Source organism: Dipodomys merriami, unplaced genomic scaffold, assembly GCF_024711535.1.
Source record: "Dipodomys merriami isolate MVZ:Mamm:240054 unplaced genomic scaffold, mDipMer1.0.p SCAF_4, whole genome shotgun sequence".
Taxonomy (NCBI): domain Eukaryota; kingdom Metazoa; phylum Chordata; class Mammalia; order Rodentia; family Heteromyidae; genus Dipodomys; species Dipodomys merriami.
In genome coordinates this window covers 43,596,271-43,618,059 of record NW_027205603.1, presented here as the reverse complement: position 1 = coordinate 43,618,059, position 21,789 = coordinate 43,596,271, and the positions used below count along the sequence as shown (strand labels likewise).

General features: G+C 36.7%; 1 protein-coding gene across 13 annotated transcripts in view; it reads left to right on the top strand.

The window, feature by feature from the left end:
- Eya1 (EYA transcriptional coactivator and phosphatase 1) overlaps positions 1 to 21,789 on the top strand; it is a 310,160-nt gene that overhangs the window by 150,041 nt on the left and 138,330 nt on the right. The window contains exon 1 of one of the 13 annotated variants that reach the window (XM_069990922.1): positions 18,217 to 18,744. The exons of the other annotated variants lie outside the window; for them this stretch is intronic. The gene's annotated coding sequence lies outside the window, so the exon portion shown is untranslated. Of the gene's footprint in view, positions 1 to 18,216; positions 18,745 to 21,789 lie in introns of those variants that run through there. 13 annotated transcript variants of the gene reach the window in all.

The following is a 21,789-nucleotide window of genomic DNA, read 5'->3' as shown; positions in this document are numbered from 1 at the left end:
AAGCACCTTTAATGTGGTGGTGGGTATTTTTATTATGCACTGCAGCATTATAAACCACTCACTATTTTATTTGCCCATAATTTTGTAGATTGGCTAATCTCCATTCTAATTTTGAAATGATAGGTAGGGCTAGAATATCTAAAAGAGCTTCTTTCTCATGTCTGGTCCTATGATGGGCTGACTGGTAGGCTAAGATTTTTCTCCCACCTCATAGGTAGCCCAGGGATTTTTAATGGAAGCTAAATCCAAAGCTAGCATTCCCAAAAGATTAGACCCAAATGTCCAAACACTATTCAAGTCTCTTCTTGTATTGTCCTTACTAATGTCTCCTTCACAAAGCCCAGAATCTGGGCCCCAATAAGGTAATAGTCTACCATGGTAAGATCGAAATGAGTGGCAAAAAACAATTGATTAAATACAAAAGAATGGGTAAAGACAGTTTATGTCAGGCTAGCAAGTACCAGAAAATATGAACATGTATACAAAACCAGGAGAAAGCTTTGCTATATGGGAATTACAAAAAGAAGGCTGGTGAGGTGTGAGTATGGCCAGGGGCAGGGATATATCAGATAGTTTGATAAGGCAGCCATGAAAAAAATTTTCAGTTGACTGTGAATTAGTTAGCTACTGGTAGTTCAGGCTCTTGGTAATTATGTCATGTCATGGTATGCTCAAGAGAGCAGAAAGAGCAAACGAATGAAGATGAAAGTAAAATCAGTCATGTTTACAGTTTTATGTGGAGAGACTGAAGTAATTCATCATTTCTTTCTTTGCCTCAAACCACATCTAATCTTGAATTCCCATTGGCTCCAAATTATGCCCCAGATATGACCCCATGTCATCAATTCTCAGGTAAAATTGTATCTCACCTGAACCACTCCAGTAGCCCCCCAGATTTGCCTTCCAGCCTCTGTTCTTGCTCTTCTATCATTTATCCACCTCAGCAGCTAGAGTGATCTTTTCTTACACGTAAAACATGTGTCACTTTTCTTGCTCAAAAGCAATGTACAACAGACAATGTACAATAGACCACTGTAGTTGTGGGTATCTGGTTTTAAGAAGACCACCATTCAGGAAAAGTAGGCACGCTCAAGACATCCTGTACATGCAACAACACTACACTGCTGATGCTTGGTTAACTTTTCTCATGTCTCCATCTTCCACCAAAGATATGCCCTTCTGCCTTTTAACAAATCTGTTTTCTCTGTATCACATGAATCCAGCAAGTCACTTTTACCTTGTTTTAGGGGTACTACTTGTTTTGGGAGAGGCATACTCTATTTTTACAAAATTAGAAGCAGGGAAAACATAAACAGATCACACAATTTAAGTACACCTGTTATAACGTGGGACTGACAACTTCTCTGCGTCCCCTGAACTGTGTAATACACACTTGAGAATTTCAATCATTATCTTTAAAGTATCTTTTCATTAAAAAATATTATTTACCATACTTGGTCAAAAGTGCACAATAAATCCATGAATAAGGTGCATACAATAAAAATAGGCAAAAAGCAGCCAGGCACTGTGGTACACATGCCTGTAATCCTAGCTACTCAGGAGGCTGAGATCTGAGGATGGTGGTTTAAAGCCAGCCTGGCAGGAAAGTCCATGAGACTCTTAATTCCAATAAACTACTCAGAAAAAGCAGGAAATGGTGCTGTGGCTCAAGTGGTAGAGCATTAGCCTTGAGCTGAAGAGCTGAGGGACAGTGCCCAGGCCCAGAGTTCAAGCCCCACCACCAACCAAAAAAAAAAAAAAAAAAAAAAGGAAGGGACAGGAAATAGTCTAGGAAAAGGTCAGCAAGACCAAAGGAAAAGCAAGTATGAGGTAGAACTAAGACTGGGTATGATATATTTTTCATATGAAAGATATATATATATATATATATATATATGTATAACATATATGAAGAATATGAGATATATGAAGGATAATTTCTATTTTTTCTATTTTTATTCAAATAAATTGTACGTGCATAATTTTAAAAGTCAAATTATTTCATAATAATATGGAGTGGGAAATCTCCACAGCCCCCTCATCTTTCCTTTCCTAGTGAAACACACTTCTAGCATTTGACCAGATTTTGTTTGTTTGCTTGCTGTTTTTTCTGTTGTGCTCTTTATTGTTGATCTGCCATCTTCAGGGGCTGTCCACTAACTGACTACTGAAATAAGGATGTGGCTGCCTTTCTTTCCCTTTCCACCACTATACAGATACATACCACACTGCCAAGCCTTTCCTCTCTCCAGTGGGGTAATGATCAGGAATGGGCATCCTGATTTTGATTGCATCATTTTTTGGTGTTTGCATTATGCCTCCTATACAGATGGGCTTTTCCCCATATTTATTTGGATTTTTTGACTATTGAGTTATTATGTAGGTACTTTATATATATTTTGGATATTCGCCTCTTATCAAATATACATGATTGTGAATATTTTCCCCCAAATTGTAAGCTGCCATTTCATTTGGCTGACTGTTTGCTTTGCTGTAAAGAATTTTTTAGTTTAATGTGGACCCATTTTACTCTTGCCTTTGTTACCTGTGCTTTTGGTGTCTGTTATGGTTTGGGCATGAAGTATTTCTGCAAAAGTCATGGGGACAGGCTATTCTCTAATTGGTTTTACTACTTTGAGAGATTTTGCAAACTTTAGGAGGTGGGGTCTTGTGGAGTAAGGACGTCACTGAGAGCGAGTACTTGGTGACTGTGTCTCGTCCCAGTCTCCTCTCTACCTTTCTTCTCCATATATTCTTATCAGCTTCATCTCAGTATCAATGTAATAGAGATACTTGGCCAAGGAATGACATTTGTGAGACCATGAGCCAACTAAAACCTTCCTCCATTCGGTTGGTTTTGCTCAGGTGTTTTGTCACGGTGACTCACAGTACTTAATACAGAAAATTAAACCCAGAAAAATGAGAAGGTTGCCATGACCAAATATGGCCAGGTGGTTCTTAAACTGCTTAGTGGAAGGAATTAGAAAAGGTTGGAGATGAGAGCTAAAAAAATCCTAAAATGCAAGAGCAGAAGCTTGAGGGGAAATTCTAGTGAGAGCTCAGACTAGCATGCAGATAGAAATGTAGACAGTAAAGACTGTGTTTATAAGGTTTCAAGTGGACATGAGTACTCTCTTGGGAACTAGACAGAGGCCATACACAGTATATTCTGGCAAAGAACTTGTCTACATTTGCCCATATGCTAAGACTGTGTGGGAGGGTAAGTTTAAAAGTGATGGAGTAATTAATCTGATGGACTGATTAGTCTGATGAAGGAAATTTCAAGGATGGTCAACATCTAAGCTGACACATACTAATTACTGGCTGATTTTCATCAGGTTTATAGTGAGCAAAAAGCAGAGCAGAAAGTTTGTCCAAAAAATAAATGTAAAGTTGGACCCATTTAAAGTGTGGCTGCTAAAGAGATTAATACCATTAAAAAGAATGGAGAGTCAACCCGATAATACTAGCTACTTAGGAAGCTGAGACCTGTGGATTGCAGTTTGAAGCCAGATGAGGCAGAGAAGACCTTGAGATCCTTATCTCCAATTAGCAACCAAGAAAAGTTGGAAGTGGAGCTGTGGCTCAAGTAGTAGAGTGCTAGCCCCAGGATAGCCCAAGAATAAGTGAATGGATGGATGGGTAAATAGATGAATAGGTAAATAAATAAATAAAATAAGAAGCTGAGCATTTTATATCTAAACAATATGAAAAGTGATTTGTGGGCATCTCAGGAACCAGCCAAATCTCAACTGTCTCAAACTCAATGAGTAATGGTTTTAAATCACTTGAAAGATTTTCTTTTAAGAGACCTGGGTCACCCTGCTCACATAAGATCGTCTAGAAAGCTGTATCCCCACATTCAGAGGTTGCCACAACCAGTCCATGTGGGACAAGCTATTGCTTGAGCGGACAGCACAGACTTCAACATTATCCAAATGATGCTGGTTGCAGGAATACAGTACAAAGGTACAAAGGTTTCCACCTAGATTTCAGAGGAAGGTCTAGCAATGCTTGTCAGGGTCAGGACCCCTGTAGGCAGTCCCTGAAAGGAAATGCTTGATGTTGTAAGGAAGAAGCCAAAATTATAATAAAGATGCCAAAAAGTAAGAGATGACAAGGATTTGGAATGTTTGCCAAGGAAAGCTGGAGAAGTGAGCAGAGCCAGCCCAGGAAAGAGGCCACATGTGCTGCAAATGGCAAGGCCACAGGGGCAGGGCTGTCCAAAGCTACTGGAGCTGTACCAAGTCACCATCTTCCCTGGATGACAGACGTGGAACTATAGAATTTAATGATTTTCCGGTTTGGCTTTAGTCTTGCTTTGGTCACATTCTTCATTTTTGTACTCCTATTCCTCCCTTATGGAATGAGAATGTTTACTCTGTGTCATAGTAAGTTGGAAGCGTGTAATTTTCTTTTTGATTTTTACAAGGACTTGTGCTAAGAGTTTCCCTTGAGTCTCAGAGGAAACTTGGAACTTCTAAGCAATACTTATGTCCACTGAGAGTTTGGGGACTATTACAAATGGACTGAATACATTTTGCATTATGGTGTGGACTTAAGCTGTCAAGTGTAAAGGGAAGAATATTACGGTTTGAATGTGGTGTCCCCCCAAAGACTTGTGTAATAAAGTCTTGATCCCCAGCTAGTGGAGCTATTTTGGTAGATCTTGGAAACTTTAAGAGGTGAAAAAGTAGAGTTCCAGGGCCTTCTCTTTGAACCTGCATCTTGTCTCAGGCCATTCTCTGTCTTGTTTTGATCCTGCTTGTCATTAGGTGAACTTCCTTCTCTATATGCTCTTGCTCCTATGATGTACAGCCTTGCCTCAGACCCAACATAACAGAACCAACCAGTCACAGGCAGAAACTTATGAAACCATGAGCCAAAATAAGTCCTTCCCGCTTTAAGCTGTTTTTCAGTTTAAAAATGTTTATTAGCATCAATTAGTTGTACAAGGGGGTTTCATTTTACCACACCCATTTCATATTCAATGCATCTTGATTGGAGTCACCCCCTCTAGCATTTTCCTTCTTTCCTGTTTTCCCTTCCCAAACTAGTCTCAACATATTTCCTTCTCCTATTTTTCAAGCATGTAAGAAAATATTTGTATGTCAGGAGTTGTTTTTGTCACAGCAGTACAAAAGTAATTAATAGAGTCTCCCTCTAAAATGTAATTTCAAGACCAATGTCAAAGAGCTTTTCTTCTCTCTTTTCTTCTAGGAATTTTATGGTGTCAGATCTTACATTTAGGTAGTAGGTCTTTAATTACTTTTGTGTACAGTACAAGGGTCTCTTCTCATTGTTTTGCATGTTGCTATCTAGTTTCTTACTTCCACTGACTAAAAAAGGCAATAGTTCCCCTGTGTCTTCTTGGTGGCTCTGTCAGAAATTAGTTGACTGGGTATCCTTGGACTTGTATGATGCCCTTTATCCTATTCCATTGGCCTTTGAGACTGTTTTCATGCCAGACCATGTGGTTTTGATTACAATAGCTTTCTAATAGAATTTGAAATAGGACGTGTGAGGCTTCCAACCTTGCTTTCCTTCAAGAGTGTTTTGACTCTCTGGAGTCTTTTATGGTTGTATACAAATTTTATCATTTTTCCTAATTCTCTATAAAATAGCACTGGAATTTTGGGGTTACATTGAAGCTGGAGTTTGTGTTCACTAGTACGAACATTTTAACAATATTATATATATTTTTAAATTTACAAACACAAGGTATCATTTCATTTCTTTCTACCTTTTTTCATTTTTTCCCCTTAATGTTTTATAGTTTCCAATATATGGATTTTTCACTCATTAGTTACATTTATTTCTAAGTAGTTTATTCTTTTTGGTGCTGTTGTAAATGTGATTTTAAAATTTTCTTCTCTAGCAGGGCACCAGTGGTGCATGCCTGTAATTCTAGCTACTCAGGAGGCTGAGCTCTGAGGATCAAGGTTTAAAGCCAGCCTGGGCAGCAAAGTCCATGAGACCTTTATCTCTAATAAACTCCTCAGAAAAACCCAGAAGTGGTTCTATGGCTCAAGAGGTAAGGCATTTGCCTTGATCACAAAGAGACTCAGGGACAGTGCTTGGGCCTTGAGATCAAGCTCCAGGACAGGCAAAAAATAAAATATATTAAAAAAAATTTCTTCTCCAGACAGAAGTGATTGATTGTTTTATACCGATAATTTACTGAATCCATTTCAACAGTTGTTTTGTTTTAATTGAGTCTGTGATTTTCTACATATAATGCTTTATAATCTACAAACAGGGATAATTTTACTCCTGCATTTTTGTCCTTTATTTCTAACTGTCTCATTGCTCTTGTTAGTATTTCTAGTACTATATTGAATAGAAGTGAGTGGACATTCTTGCCTTGTGCCAGATATTAGAGTAGGTTTCCCCTCATTTCCCCCCATGAGTTATGTCAACTCTAAGCTTTCCATAAGTAAATTTGGTCATATTGAGGGAAATTCCTACTTTCTCTATTTTGTTGAGCTTTTTTTGTTTTATGTTTTTGCTTTTTGTTTTTTTGTCAGTTAGGGGGTCAGAACTCTGGGCCTAGGCACTGTCCCTCAGCTCTTCAACTTAAGGCTAGTGCTCTACCACTTGAACCATAGCACCACTATTGGCTTTTCTGCTTATGTGGTGCTGAGGAAGCAAACCCAGGGCCTCATGCATACAAGGCAAGCATTCTACCACATATCCACCTTCTCAGCCCTATTTGTTGAGTTTTTATCATGAAAAGATGTTGACATTTTGAAAAAATACTCTTTCTATATCTTTTGAGATGTTTGTATTGCTTTTGTCTTTCATTCTGTTAAGGTAGGATACATCACAATAGATCTGAAAGATTGTGATTGTACCAAACTTGTATCTTAGGGATAAATCCACTTCATCATGATCTATAATATTCTTGATGTGCTGTAGACTTTGGTTTGTTTATTCCTTTTCACAATTTAATTTTCTGTTCTCATTTATTAACTTTCCTTTCCATATGGTTATTATCAACCTATTCACCTTCATGAAAACTTTCCTGACACTATCTGGCCTTCTCCATTCCAAACTCTTATGCATGATGCACAGCTCTCATCTTGGTATTTCACTTTGCTACCAGCATCGGGGATTTTGCTTTTTCTTTAAAATTGGGGTGGTCTATTTCATAAAGGAGTTATGTTCCATAACTTTATAGCTTCTATTAGCTTCCTGACATCAGATACTAGTACTTAACAAATGAACTTTTTGAGAATCCATATCTGAACATATTTTTCTTAATTTAAATGTTTAATTTTCCTCCTTTTAATAAAATTTAGGTTATAAAAATTTTAAGCTTGAAAAATCATTTCTGTAAGAAATTTGATGCCATTAATCCATACCGTCTCATTTTTCCTCCTTTTTTATTGTTAATATAAAAGTGATGTACAGAGGGGCTACAGTTGCATATGTCATATATAGAGTACATTTCTTTTTGGACAGCATTATCTCTTCCCTTGCTCTCTCCAAGTTTTTCCCTTCCATCCCCACCCAAAACTTGTATAGTTAATTTTAAACATAGTGCTTAGTGAATAGCATTGCTGCATTTGTTCACCCCTTGTCTACAAACCCTAAAGAGAAAAAAAAACGTAATTTATGGAATATGGACCATGATTTTAGACTGCTTAGATGGAACATGTATTTTTAGAAAATAAAGAATTTCTGTCCTAGGGACGGTCTAGATATTACCTTTCATTTTCTCTTGTATCTTTCTAAAGCTCCAGATACTTGGATGTCTGATTCTAATACTACAACTCCTCATTTTCTTGTGTTTTCTGTACTCATCAACTCTTCTTACTCTATTTTCAGGTTTCCTGGGAAACTTTCTCTATTTCAGTTTCAAAGTTGCACTTAATCTTACATTTCTGTCATCAGACTTTTATCCCAGGGTTCTTTTTGGTTCTTGGGTATTTTTTGCTTATTTTTGTTTTCAATGGTCAGGATTGAACCCAGGGCTGTGGGCTTGCTAGATAAGTGCTCTTTCACTGAACCACACTCCCAGCCATTTGATGGTCTTTGGAAAGAAAGAGAGAGAGACAGAGAGAGAGAGAGAGAGAGAGAGAGAGAGAGAGGAGAGAGGGGAAAGGAAAGAGAAAGGAAGAGAGGAAGGAAAGAAGGGAGGAGGGAGGCAGGGAGGGAGGAAGGAAAGAAGGAGGAAGAGAAGGAAGGAAGAAAGGAAGGAAGGAAGGAGAAAGAAAGAAGAAAGGAAGGAAGGAAGAAAGAAAGGAAAGAAAGAAAGAAGAAAGAAGGAAGGAAGGAAAGAATGAAGAAGGAAAGAAAGAAAAGAAAGAAGGAAGTAAGGAAAGAAAGAAAGAAGAAAGAAAGCAAGGAAGGAAGGAAGGAAAAAGGAAGAAAAAAGGAAAGAAAGAAAGAAAGGAAAGAAAGAAAGAAAGAAGAAAAGAAAGGAAGTAAAAGAAAGAGAAAGGAAGGAATGAAAGAAAGAGGAAAGAAGGAGGGAAGGAGGGAAGGAAGGAGGAAAGAGAAAGGAAGGAAGGAAGAAAGGAAGGAAGGAAGGAAAGAGAGAGAAAGGAAGGAAGGAAAAACAAAGGAAAGAAAGAAAAGAAAGAAGAAAGGAAGGAATGAAGGAAGAAAAGAAAGGAAGGAAAGGGAAAGGAAAAAGGAAGAAAGAAGGAAAGAAAAGAAAGAGAAAGAAAGAAAGAGAAAGAAAGGAAAGAAGGAAGAAGGAAAGAAAGAAAAAGGAAGGAAGGAAAGAAAGAAAGAGAAAGAAAGGAAAAAGGAAGAAAGGAAGAAAGAAAGAAAGAAAGAAAGGTAAATAAAGAAAGAGGAAAGAAAGAAAGGAAAGAAGGAAGGAAGAAAGGAGAAAGGAAGGAAGAAAGGAAAGAAATGAAGGAAGGAAAGAAAGAGAAAGGAAGGATGGAAGGAAGGAAAGAGGAAGGAAGGAGGGAAGGAAGGAAGGGAGGAAAGAGAGAGAAAGGAAGGAAGGATGGAAAGAGAGGAAGGAAGGAAGGAAAGAAAGAAGAAAGGAAGGAAGGAAGGAAAGAAAGAAGAAAGGAAGGAAAGAAGGAAAGAAAAGAAGGAAGGAAAAAGGAAGAAAGAAGGAAAGGAAAGAAAGGAAGGAATGAAAGAAAGAAAGAAATAGAAAGAAAGGAAGGAAAGAAAGAAGAAAAAAGAAAAGAAAGGAAAAAGAAAGGAAAGGAAAGAAAGAAAGGAGAGAAAGAGAAAGGAAAGAAAAAGAGAAAGGAAGGAAAGAAAGAAGTAAGAAAGAAAGAGAAAGAAAGGAAAGAAGGAAAGGAAAGAAAGAAAGAAAGAAAGAAAGAAAGAAAGAAAGAAAGAAAGAAAGAAAGAAGAAAGAAAGGAAAGAAGGAAGGAAAGAAAGGAAGGAAGCAAGAAAGGAAGGAAAGAGAAAGAAGGAAGGAAAAGAAGGAAGGAAAAAAGAAAGGATGAAAGAAGGAAAGAAAGATGAAAAAGAAAGAAGGAAGGCAGGAAAGAACGAAAGAAGGAAGGAAAGAAAGAGAGAAAGAAAGAAAAAAGGAAGGAAAGAAGGAAAGAGAAAGAAAGGAAAAAGGAAGAACAAAGAAAGAAAGAAGGAAGGAAGGAAAAGGAAAGAAAGAGGAAGTAAGGAAAGAAAGAAGAAAGAAAGGAAAGAAGGAAGGAAAGACAGAAAGGAAGGAAGGAAGGAAGGAAGGAAGGAAGGAAGGAAGGAAGGAAGGAAGGAAGGAAAGAAGGAAGGAAGGAAGGAAGGGAGGAAGGGAGGGAGGGAGGGAGGAAGAAAGCAGGAGAAAGAAAGGAAGAAGGAAGAAAGAAAGAAAGAAAGAAAGGAAGAAAAGAAAGAGAAGAGAAGAGAAGAAGAAATATTATCCAAGTTCAGTGACTCAAATGTGTATGGGAAGCAGGGATTGAGCTATCTTGATTCAGGGATAACCCAGGCCTAAAAGTTTGCAAAATTCCATCTCAACCAATGAATTGGGTGCAGTGGCATATACATGTCATACCCCAGGCTAACTGGGCCATAAACTGAGACCCCACCTCTAAAATAACCAAGCGGCCCGAGGTATGGCTGGAAACAGGGCAATATGCCTGCCTAGAAGGCCTAAGGCCCTGAGTCCATTCTCTACTACCACATACACACACAAAATCGTTTTCTTAACTAGTCTCTTGACTTCAGTGCATTTGGTTATTTCTCTAGGGATAATTATGAGAGTTTAGTTTGTCTTGGCGTTCACTTTTGTCTGATGTTTCCTGAAAGGGTCCTTTCTCTACATTTAGTGTCTACATTTCTTGGTAGAGGCTTTCTTTTGACTCCTAATCCTGTACAATTGTTGGCCTATATTAAGAGTAGTGAGGCACTCTTAAAGTTATTGTTAGAAAAGGACTTGCTATGTTTATTTTGGAGGAACAGGTTGAGTCTTTTCTTTAGGAAACTCCTGGCTATAAATATCTCTGATCTTTCTTTTTGGATTGGAAAGAATTCTTAGTGAAGGTGATTTTAGGCTTTTACCTGGATTATTTAGATCTGGCTGGCAGTGTTCTGGAAAGGTTGATGGGGAAATAGTTGTGGTGGAAAGGAGCAGTAAAGGTGATCCCAGCATGCAGTGGGGGAATGCTTTGTAACCTACCTGCTGCTGATACAGTGCTGCTTATACCACATCTTCCAGGGTTTTTCTCATTGGGACCGCAGTGTACCTGCTCCACTAGCTACTTGAAGGGAGAAAAGTCGTAACTGCTTCTTACAATGACTGTTGGTAATCCTCTTTTTCAGACTTACTTTTACTTTCATTTACAGAAGTACCTATATTTTGGGTTGCTTTTCAGCTTTCCTCAATGCCAATTCCTCAGATCTGCTAAATAACTTAGAATGGTGTTTGCTTTAAAAAAAATTCCCCACTTTATTATTTTCTGTACTGGAGCATGAACTCAGGGCTTCACAGAGTGCTAGACGGGTACTCTATCACTTAAAGCAGTTCTTTTTGCTTTATTTACTTTATTTACTTTTTGCTTTTTCTTTTTACATTGATTTAAAATTCTATTTTCTCTTGCTTCTACATGGCCTGGTGAGTTTTGTCCCAGCAAGACATTTTCATTTCCATCTCCTTTTTGTAAGGGTTGTTTAACCTTTCATCCATTTTATAGTTAGCCAGTTTATAGATTATAAAACAAAAAAGATGAATAATTAATAACAAAGGGCTCAGGGAAAACCCATACCAAAGCCAGCTTCAGAACTCACTTGAAACTCTAGAGTATTTGGAACGGTATAGTTACTTCTCTTAATTGTAGATAAATGTTTATAATTCAACACGCTTAACAAATAGAATAGCTTGAGCTGTATGCCAGTGTCTGAAGCCTGTAATCCTAGTTATTCAGAGGAAGGCTGAGATCTGAGGATCATGGTTCAAACCAACCTAGTCAAGAAAGTCTGTGAGACTCTTATCTACAATTAACCACCAGAAAATCAGAAGTGGCACTGTGGCTCAAAGTGGCAAAGCACTAGCCTGGAGCTTAAAAGCTCAGGGGCAGAGCTTAATCCTCAGTCGAAGCCCCAAGACCAATAAAAAAAGGGGGGGTGGAAAGGAGGAGAATAACTTGAGTAGTAATATACGTAAGACCCAAGAACATGGAAGAAGAAGATGGGAGAAGAAATCAGGTTGTTATATGCTTTTTCATAAAGATACTAATGTGAAATATTGATGTTTTCACCCCCCTTTTCATGTATTGGCCATTAATAGGATAGCAGTAGGCATACTTTGGGGGCAATTCTAACTAACCTAGAAGTGTAGTTCCTTCTGTTTAATAGTTATCATTAGTTAATCATGAATGAATTTATTAGTGGGGAATTATATCATCCATATTTATTTACATGTTTAGATTTATTCCTCACAAACAATATAGGGATACCAGTAATGAGAATTGTCAATTTAAAATGTACAAAATCTGCCTAGCTAAATCCATGATCTTTACCCCTTTGAGTTTCTAAATCCAAAGCATTCATTCTTTACAAAAGGCCTAGGATCCTTGGGCAGTTCTCTGATTATTGTCGTGAATAATTTCTTTCTTTTTCTGCTTTGTTTTTGCCCAGTCCCTCCTTTACCTCCTGGTAGCCCTCTACTTCCAGGCTGGCTGGCGGGGAAGCTTGAGATCCCTGGCAAGGACCGGAAGGAAAGTGAACAGTCATCCCAGGAGGCCTGAGCTAATGGGGGCTTTGCGGATCTTTCAGCAGGGCTTGTCAATGAGAATCAAGCAGTAGAGGGCTCCTCCATGCACACTCTGACCTCTTGATAAACTATTTGTTTTTCCTTGTATTGATTAAAAAAACAAGCCACCAACCCATACCTCCCTTTCAACTAGAGCATTGTTTTTTAAGAATCATGCACATTTAAATACTCAGAAGAGGTCAGATCTCTGGCTTTGCTTTACACTTCCATTCAGGCAAATCAGATCATTAATGATGTTAAAAACAGAAGCCCTGAAAGAAGCAGGGGATGCTTCCAGAATTGTAATTTTAAAAAGTTTTTTTTAACAGAAACCAAGTCACAAATTTAAATAATCAGTAATTAACCCAAATGCGAATCCACCTAAAGTAAGCATTCTTGTTAATTATGGACATCTAGAGACTGAAAAATGTACTTACATGTTTGTCCTGGGAATGTCTCCTCCTTTATTTTGAACAAATTGAAGCCATTGTTTTTCTTAGTATATAATGTTGAGTCTACCTTCTTTATTTTCCTGTGCCACAGCAAGCTAAAATAAAATTCAGTGTTCCAAGGCAACTTGATCGCCTTCAAGTTTGAATCTAGCGATACTTTACAGTGGAGAGAAAGCTCCAGGTTGTATCCCTATTGGCATTGCTTAATCAAAACATCTAGAATAATGGTGCTTCTGGTTGTGATTCCAATAGCAATGTGATTGCAGCACAGTGGATTAAGTTACCCAGCCTTTGAATTGTGACCTTCTGTCTAAAACAGCTTTAGAGGTTACCTTCCCGACCCCCACCCCTTCCCTTTCTCTGATTTGGGAGGGTAGAGGGAGAAAAAGTTAATGCTGTTTGAAGGAAGAAAAAAATTCAATAGGTCATTAATTTTGCCAATTTTTCTTTCCATCTTTGGTAACTTCTTTGTAAAAACTAACTTTTCTTGATTTTGAAGAGTTAAATTCTACCTTCAAATGTCTTAAGAAAATTTAGAGTGCAATTCAAATAAAATTGTTTTCTTGGAAATAAGATTAAAGATATCACACAGGATAAACAAAATTAAGTAGGCAAAATAGAAACCAATGTGACTGTTATCTATATAATTATCTATATAATTATTAGTTATTAGTCTCTTATTGTAAAGATAACATTAGGAATTTTATCATTTTACTTTAGGAAGATAATTCATTTTTTGATAAATGATAAGGATAAAAATCATGTATCCCGGTTCACTAATATTAAGTTGGTAGATTTTTTACATATTTTTTATTTTAACAATTTAATGTACTTTTATTTTTGAACCTATAACCTGACTTGCAATATGTGATTGTGAATAGTCACATAGTGTATAGAATTGATTATGTCAATTCACTTTGATGGATATCCAACTGTATAGTTACGATCTATCATTTCCATATATCATAAACAGACTTCTGGATTTATTAACTTTATTGGATTTCACTTTCTTCCAAAAATGATGATACAACCAGGAGCCATTAATGTCCCAGTGCTCCATCTACTGTTTAGAGATGACTTTGATGGTGTTAAGAGAAAGAGGAAGATTCCATAACAAATACTGGAAGGGAAACACACGAGCGCGCGCGCGCGCGCGCACACACACACACACACACACACACACACACACACACACACACACACACACACACACACACACACACACAGAGTACCCATATATTTAAAAAGCAGGATTCATAGAAATATAAAGTGCCCAGCACAGTACTTGGCACATAGTAAGCATGTAATAAATACTCATTCCCTTTTTTCTTTGATGAGCTGTTCATTGTTTCTGATGAAGCTAAAAACTGTGAACTCAGCTGTCATGAAACCTGGAAAACATGAAGCAAATTTCCAGATCCTCTTACATGTTATGGAAGGTGCTGACAAGTTTGGTTTCCCCATCCCCACCCATGGCTTAAAGAAAAAAAAAAAAAGAAGAGAGACAACCTGGGTTTCCAAGCTTGCTTCATGTCAACAGAACTCCATTTACAACGTTGAGAAGGCAAAGGAGCTTATTGCTGAAATTAAACATATGCTCCAAGACCCATTATTTACCTATTTTTGACAGAAGGAAGAAAAGGTAACTCTGTTTGCCATCTTGGAAAATCAGTTGCTTTTTTAAAAAAGAAAATCTGTCGTGTCATATTTTTCTTAGATAAAATATTTATCCCATCTCATGCCCTTTTCTGAAAAGTCTGCTACTGCCCTGGACATCATTACTCATTTCAAGAAGTGTTTCTCAAAGTTTCTATTAAGAATAATAATTTTTTATGAAAACATCCTATAGGCAGTCATTACTACCTAGGATAACAAGTTTTGAACCCTATATAAATAAATGACTATGATTCATATGTAATAACCAATGTGCTTATTAGGAGGTCAGGAAATAAGTTCTATTTTCATATTGTGTTGGCATAAAGACTATAATATTTATGAAAATAATTTTCCATGGTACAGTTAATAGTAATTGCCTCCTTAAATGTGCTGTTAAAAGCTATTCATGTTGGACTTTGAATGGAAAGCATTTAGCAAAATACTGGTAGACCTTTAGTTTGGTGTATTTAATATCATTCTTAAAATAAATAGAGGATGTTGAACTTGGTTGCGTTTCAGCAGAAGGATGGTGGAGCAGGACCCTCATTGTAGGGCTTGTGCCAGTGGGGGAGCGTAGGTCATGGAAGTGGCCACTCCAAATGCCAAGGAGCCGCTAATCTCAGCCATGCAGACATGGTGCCAAAAGTTCCACAAAGAAGCCAGAAATATAGTGACATGGCATGGACCACAAGGGGGGAAAAGAAAAAAAAAAACTTATCAGGAAGAAGGAAGACTACAAATAAAGCCTTCTGGGAAATTATGTTTACCAGTCTACTTTGAGCAGTTTGAATTGCAAAATGTTATGTACTTCTAGAAATTATTGGCTTTCACCGTGGGAGAGGTATAATGACTAGGACTCTGCTTTTGGAGCAAAAGCATTGATCTCCACTAATCACATTTTGCAACTGAAGCTATATTATTACTCTTGAGAGATAATCATTAGAATCACAGGTGAAGAGAAATTAGAAACTGGTTGATCCAGGATATAGCTCTCATGCTTAGTCTTGAAATTATGTAAAAATAAACTGGAATAGCAAAGAATTACATTTTTATTGAATTTTTTAAAATAATCATTCAAGAACTGGATTGCCATTCCTGGAATGGATCAGGGAAAAAGACATTTGTTGGGTTTTATCCCTTGTTTCTCTGTTTATTTGTTATATCTAATTAGATTATCCAACTATTCGCTCATGTATGCTTAGAAAAGTTCCAAGTCATCTTTTAGATAGATCTAAAGAATCCTTTATATCTTCCTTTGCTTTTAAAATAAAATTAAGACTATTACTTACAATTTTCTATTGCTTTAAAAGCACTGAAAATGTCTATCAAAATTACAGACTAATATATACCTAGCATGAACACAGGCCACAGATGACTGTCAGATAAGACATGTTTGTTGCTATAGGATATGCAAGATCTTTTATCTCATTCAGGACATTCAAATGTGTCATTATAACTTATTATTTCTTTCCCTTTTCCATATAAAATCATATGTTTTTGTTGGGGGAGGGAGGAATCTTAAACTTTTATAATGTGTTCATGTGTTAAGATTTCTATAGCAAATATCAAATGCTTATATTTTCTAATATTATCTATTTTTAACTAATGAGAAATTTTCAACAAATTTTCCTAAATTCTCTTATAATCTGTATGACTGTAATTAGGAAAAGGTGTGGGCCTTAATAGTACATGGTTGTTATGTCATTAATGCTAATGAAACATTTAAATTAGGAAGCTGATAGCACATGACAACTGTACATATTAATAACTTTAGTTATTCATCATAAGATAACTGTTTTTAAATTGTATTTAATAGCAATTATTATATATTTGATATTTAGAAGCAATAACCAGATAAAATTCATGGGTAAACAAATGATTGTCTTTATCTTGTTTTTCTTTAGAGAAAAGGAACTGTCTCTAAGATGTAAATACATATCTAAACATTACTTTTATGCAGCAACTAAGTTCTTTGTCACTAATTATGAAGTATGGCCTCTGTCATATTGATTAGTGGTCACATTAAGTTTATCATGCTCTTCAGACTCTTTCATGATTACATGCCTCATTTCTTTAATAGTATTTTATATTTTATGCAAGTAAAATACTTGAATTTCAACATTAAAGAACATGTAATATAACATTTAACAATAATGCAGGCAAGTAATTTGTACAGGACATGGTACTTGACATGATACTTCTGCTGGTTTGACTTTATGTTGTTTGTATATTTATATTCTGGATTTCCCAATGTATAGGAAATGGGTCAGGGAAATAATAATTTAGCCTAAATATCTAAAATAACTTTTTAACTATGGGAAGTGTGGGTACAATAACTGCATGTCGTTTAAAATGAGGTTTAATTCTTAAATGAGCACCTCAAATGTTACATTTTATGGAGCCCAGTAACAAATGTAATTGCAAAAACAGGGATTGTACCCCTGTTGGATATCACAGATTAAATTAATGTAACGTGTTTTATCTGTCAATACTAGATTGTCTTTTGTTTTCTGCAGCTATCCAAATAACCAGTACTCCTCTTCTGAGAGAGTGCTGTAGGTGGTAATATAATTCCCTTTCTGCTGCATATGTGAACAGATCCAATAGCAATTGACTGTATTTTGCTCTGGCTTCCCAAATATGGTAGATGCCTTTACCCCATGGTTCTTTGCTGGAACTATATGAGATGGAATCCAAAGTGAGTTTGCAGTTTAAGCTGTCTCCGAGGTTTGGCATTGTATTCTTTCCAAGACTGGGATCTTTTCAAGACTAGAGAGAGGGGAAAGCCTGTGTGAATTTTGGTTCTTAGAAGCATTTTGTTTTATTTTGTATGTATTAGAATGGTGCTTCCTTTTACAAATTATCAAAGTAAATAAGACTATAACTGCTTTATTAGCTAATGACCTACAAGTGTATTTATGATTATTTGAGAAATTACTGAGATTTTTATTTATTTTTTCATACCAAGGTGAGCACCTACAAGATAGGGCATTTTTGTTTTCTAATAGAATTACCAAATAAGTAGATTAATATTAGTGGTAATGACAAGAATTTTAACAAAAATAAACAGATATAAACATTTTATTATAGGTTATAACATTGTTTCTGATGAGTACCATCATAAAAATATGTTTGAACTGCAGCTTAGGGCTGAAAAATTAAAATGTGATCAATAGTTTACACACACACACACACACACACACAATGCTGTCTTTAAGTATTTCAAATCGACAACATAGTTAAACCGTTGATTAAGCCATAATCTGCAGAGCATAATGATGCATAAAACACCAAGGAGAGGGTTACAGCTTGTCCCCGTCAGAGGCTGTAAAAAATAAAGTTCTAAGCAAAAATGAATCTTTTCTCCAGAATCACTTACAAATACCAACACGGAAATACAATCTGGTTTGGATCCCGAGAATTGTTCCTTGAAGACTTGCCATCCTAGAAATCCTTGCAGAACTATCGGGCAGGCGTTCGTTTTTAAATTGGCAATACCTTACACTTTTGCTCTTTTCCTGCTCCACTTAGCCATCCCACTTTGTATGTTCCTGTTAGTAGGTAAGTAGGTTAGGGGGAAAGATTCGGGAAAATATTCATTCCTCATGTTTCTAGGGCTGAAAAAAAAAAGTTTTGGGAAATTCTAACAGATAACGTGTAACTACTCCCCAAAGATCTTAATTGAGAGCTACTGTAGCAGGAGGTTGTGTGTGTGAGAGTGTGTGTGTGTGTGTGTGTGTGACCGTGTCTCAGAAGTTATTCTCACACAGCTGTTTATTCAGATAGCGTGGGGTGCGTTCATTTACATAATAATTTTTTTCTAAAGCAGCAAGGTTGAGTCAGAGAGCGCAGTGCTCCTTTCAATTGTTGTATTTAAACCAATAAGGTTAGGACAAGAGAATAGCTGTGGTTTGCGTTGCAAAAACAAACCAAAAAAAAAAAAAAAAAAAAAAAGCCCCGAGGCTTCATGGGCAGACCTACAAGGCTGCGCAAACAACTGGAGGGGTGAGATTGTGCTGGCTCTTTGTCTGGGCTTCTCAGATGCTATCTGTGGCTGCTGGTCGGTGGGCAACGCGCGCTGCGCGCAAAGTTGTTCCCAAACAGAACGGTGGGAGCTGATGGCTCCGAGTTTGGGGCGAGGTAGAAACTCTGCAGTGCCACTTCCGACTGTCAGCCTTCCTGTTGCCGTGCACTGTGGCGGGGTCCTCGCTGGGGAAAGCCTTTGCGTTCAATCACTCGGCAGCCCGAGCCTGCAGCTGCGCCCGGGCGCCGACCCCACGAGCCCGGCTCTGCCCCGCACCCGCGCTCCGCGCCCCCGGGCGCCGCGGCTCCGCTGAGAGCAACGCCTCGAGTCCCCCGCGCGCTTCCCTACCCAAGAACAAAACTATGTCAGGAATGGAGCTTTGCTAACCCAGAGAACTCCAAGGAGAACTTTAAACTGGTGGATTGCTGCCGATGTAAGCACCGTAAGTACAAGCTGACTGTTTTGAAAAATGGTCGTGACTGACAACAGCTGTCCGGTGGCAAAGCCCAAGATAACAGGAGCGCTTTAAAAAAAGTATTATTGTTTTGATTTGTTGTAAAAGAAAAACATTCTGGCACGGGGTGGGGAATGATGACACTTGGTGCCTGAGACTTTCTTACTCACTGGGATCCAGCATGAAAGTATAATTCTTAACTTCCATATGATCTGAGCGATTAGGATCAGGAAGAGATCATGACAAATTAATTGTTAACCATTACTTTGTTATGTTCCATATAAATAAGTGTAATTTAGGACCATATTCTCGGAGAGTATTTCATCTCTCTTTTCTGAACTGCGGTAGAAACTTTCAGTATTATTTTGATAGAGTTAAGCTTATAAAGATGCATACGCCCATTATTACGTGAATGTAAGTTTTCCTACCCACTTCAGATTGATACGAGAAAATCAGTAAAGGTTTCATATTGGAAAGGACACCAGATAACAATAAACACAACCGACTTTTAAGGGAAAAAAAATCCTCTGGCTTCAATAAATAAATCCCCAAATATTTTATTATACTAGGCCCCATCCAAAAGGTGTTTAGACGATATATTTGTAATAAAATGCATTTGTCACATTAATACTTTCAATGACTTGGACAGTCCTGCAGCCTAAACTCCAGATTCCTAAACTTTTGAGTTATCATTTTAAATGTTTGCCATTCAAAAGCACTGTGTGAATTGTTAATGACTCATGGCTTATGTTTCTTGGGGAGGAGTTTTTGAACACATTTACACATAGCATTTACAAAAATTCAAGTCAGGAATGTCACTGGATTTAGACTAGCTTTTTTAAAAAAATGTTTGAAACATAAAAAAAAAGTTTAGTTAAGCACACAGCATAGTTTTATAGGATTTGGATTGTTTTTATAATGTGTCTTTCAGAGTAGGCTTTATGCTTGTGGGAGGGTTTTTTGTTTTGTTTTGTTTTGTTTTTTTACCTCAGTGTTTGGGGGTTGAGGACATGCGTACATGAATAGTCATGCTTTTGTATGATCAAACATTTGATATTTGACTTTCTCGATGCTTGAGTTCTCAAAGGCCCAAAGTGTTTAGGAAGTGAGTAAGCAGCCATGGCTTTTCAATTGTTGAAAATTCTTTGCGGTGACAGACACAGGAGCCTAATTGAGCCACTGTTCAGTTTTAGAAGTCGACTGCTACATGAGTTTCAGACATGATAAATGTTTTTCTCAAAATAAAATTTCCATTGAAGTACAAAAAATTATTTTCTAAGAATACACTGAGAAGAAGAAAAACCACTGGTAGCAAGAGAATAAAATTATCTTAATCAGAGATCAAAAGTCCTCCACATTTCAAATAAATGCTAATGTTTAAAACAATTCTTGTCTTTAAAACATTAGGCAAAAATGCTGCAACATTATATACTTGTTTAGCTTTGGTTTTATAAAGGCTATTTTCTCATTTTTCTTAAAGAAGATGCTGCACAAAAGTGCCATAGGATATTACATTGAGATAATCAGCAATGGTATTTAAGCCATTTACTTTGTGGAGTCTTTGATAAAGAAGGAAGGATAGTCTTGACATTTTAAACCCATCTACTCTTCCCTAGAACTTCATTTTAATTTTGTGGTTAGATTTTTCTTCTAAAAATTTGCTTTTATCTTAACACTTGATATCAGAGTTGGGAATTGATTTTGGAGAAATTTTTGCAAGACTATTTTCTGCTTAAAAAGTAAATTTACAATTAAGGCACTTTTTTTCTCTTTAAAATACATTCTGATTAGAAAATTACCATTGTCTTTCAAATTTGGGTGTATTCAGGTTGATCTATGCTTGGACCAACTAGTTTGTCTGCCAGTTCTATTTAGATAAGTTCTGTACTTTCACTTTGAAAATTTCTTTTCAGTTTGGTAAAAAAAAAAAGTTTTAAATTATAGTCATTTTATAAGAATTGCTTTTAGCAAGCAAAAAAAAAAGCCCATGGAAACCCCATAATTTAGATAAGTACCTACATTTTATTTGCTCTGTGCTGCTGAGATTTAGAATCCCTTTCCATTTACAGTTTACTTTTCACAGAACATTATTAACTTTTTGGCTTCATACATGATCTTCTGTCAGATGCTTTTGATTTGTAATTTAGCAAAGTATAATAAACAGTGCAAAAAGTCATGAATTTCACTCTGCGTCCCGAGCTCTGTGGTAGGGAAAATGTGATAAAATGTGTACCTTAAGTCTTGTTTGATGATCTCTCAAAGCAAGTTTACCTTCTGGAAATAATTTCTGGGGTTGAAGAGCATGGTATTAACAGATTTAATGTGGCTATTCAATGGATTGGCCAAGTACTATGTGAGGTTTAACAAAATGAGAGAGACAAATTGAACATCAACAAAAGTTACATCTGTGAAGAATTATAAATTTAATTAGAAAAAAAGGCAAACTTAAAAGACCTCATTAACTAATCAGAAGTCAAAGTTACTAGTTTAAGATTCTTGAATTTAAATTTGAAGGAGTTCTGCTATCTTGGTTTTTTGTGTGTGTTTTTTTCCTTCTTTGTAGGTTCACAACTCTGACAATATGCATGCTACTATGTGTGCTCACTACAAAGAGTTTTAAAAGCATTAAAATGAAATGACTTCATTGTAATGTAAGATGACCATTCCATAATGTAATAGGAAATAATTTTTGCATTCCTAGAAGTACTTGAATTAAAAATACCAGGTTAGGAGAAGACAAGAAACATATCCTCTCCTGAACATAAACTAGAAAATGGGAGCTTACAGAATGCCCCGTGGCACTTTTCTGGAAACCAGGAAATATTTCTCTTCTTTTACAAAAAAAAAAAATCTTTGGTTATTTTTAAACATATTATGGCTTTAGACCATTAAAATCCAGAAACTTCCATTGTCAAACATGAGAGCAAAACAACACCAATCAGGACTAGGTATTCTTTTTAGATAAGTCATTAGAAGAGTATGTTTCCTTACTGCACTGTAATCTTGTAGTACACATAAAAAACTAAAAGCATG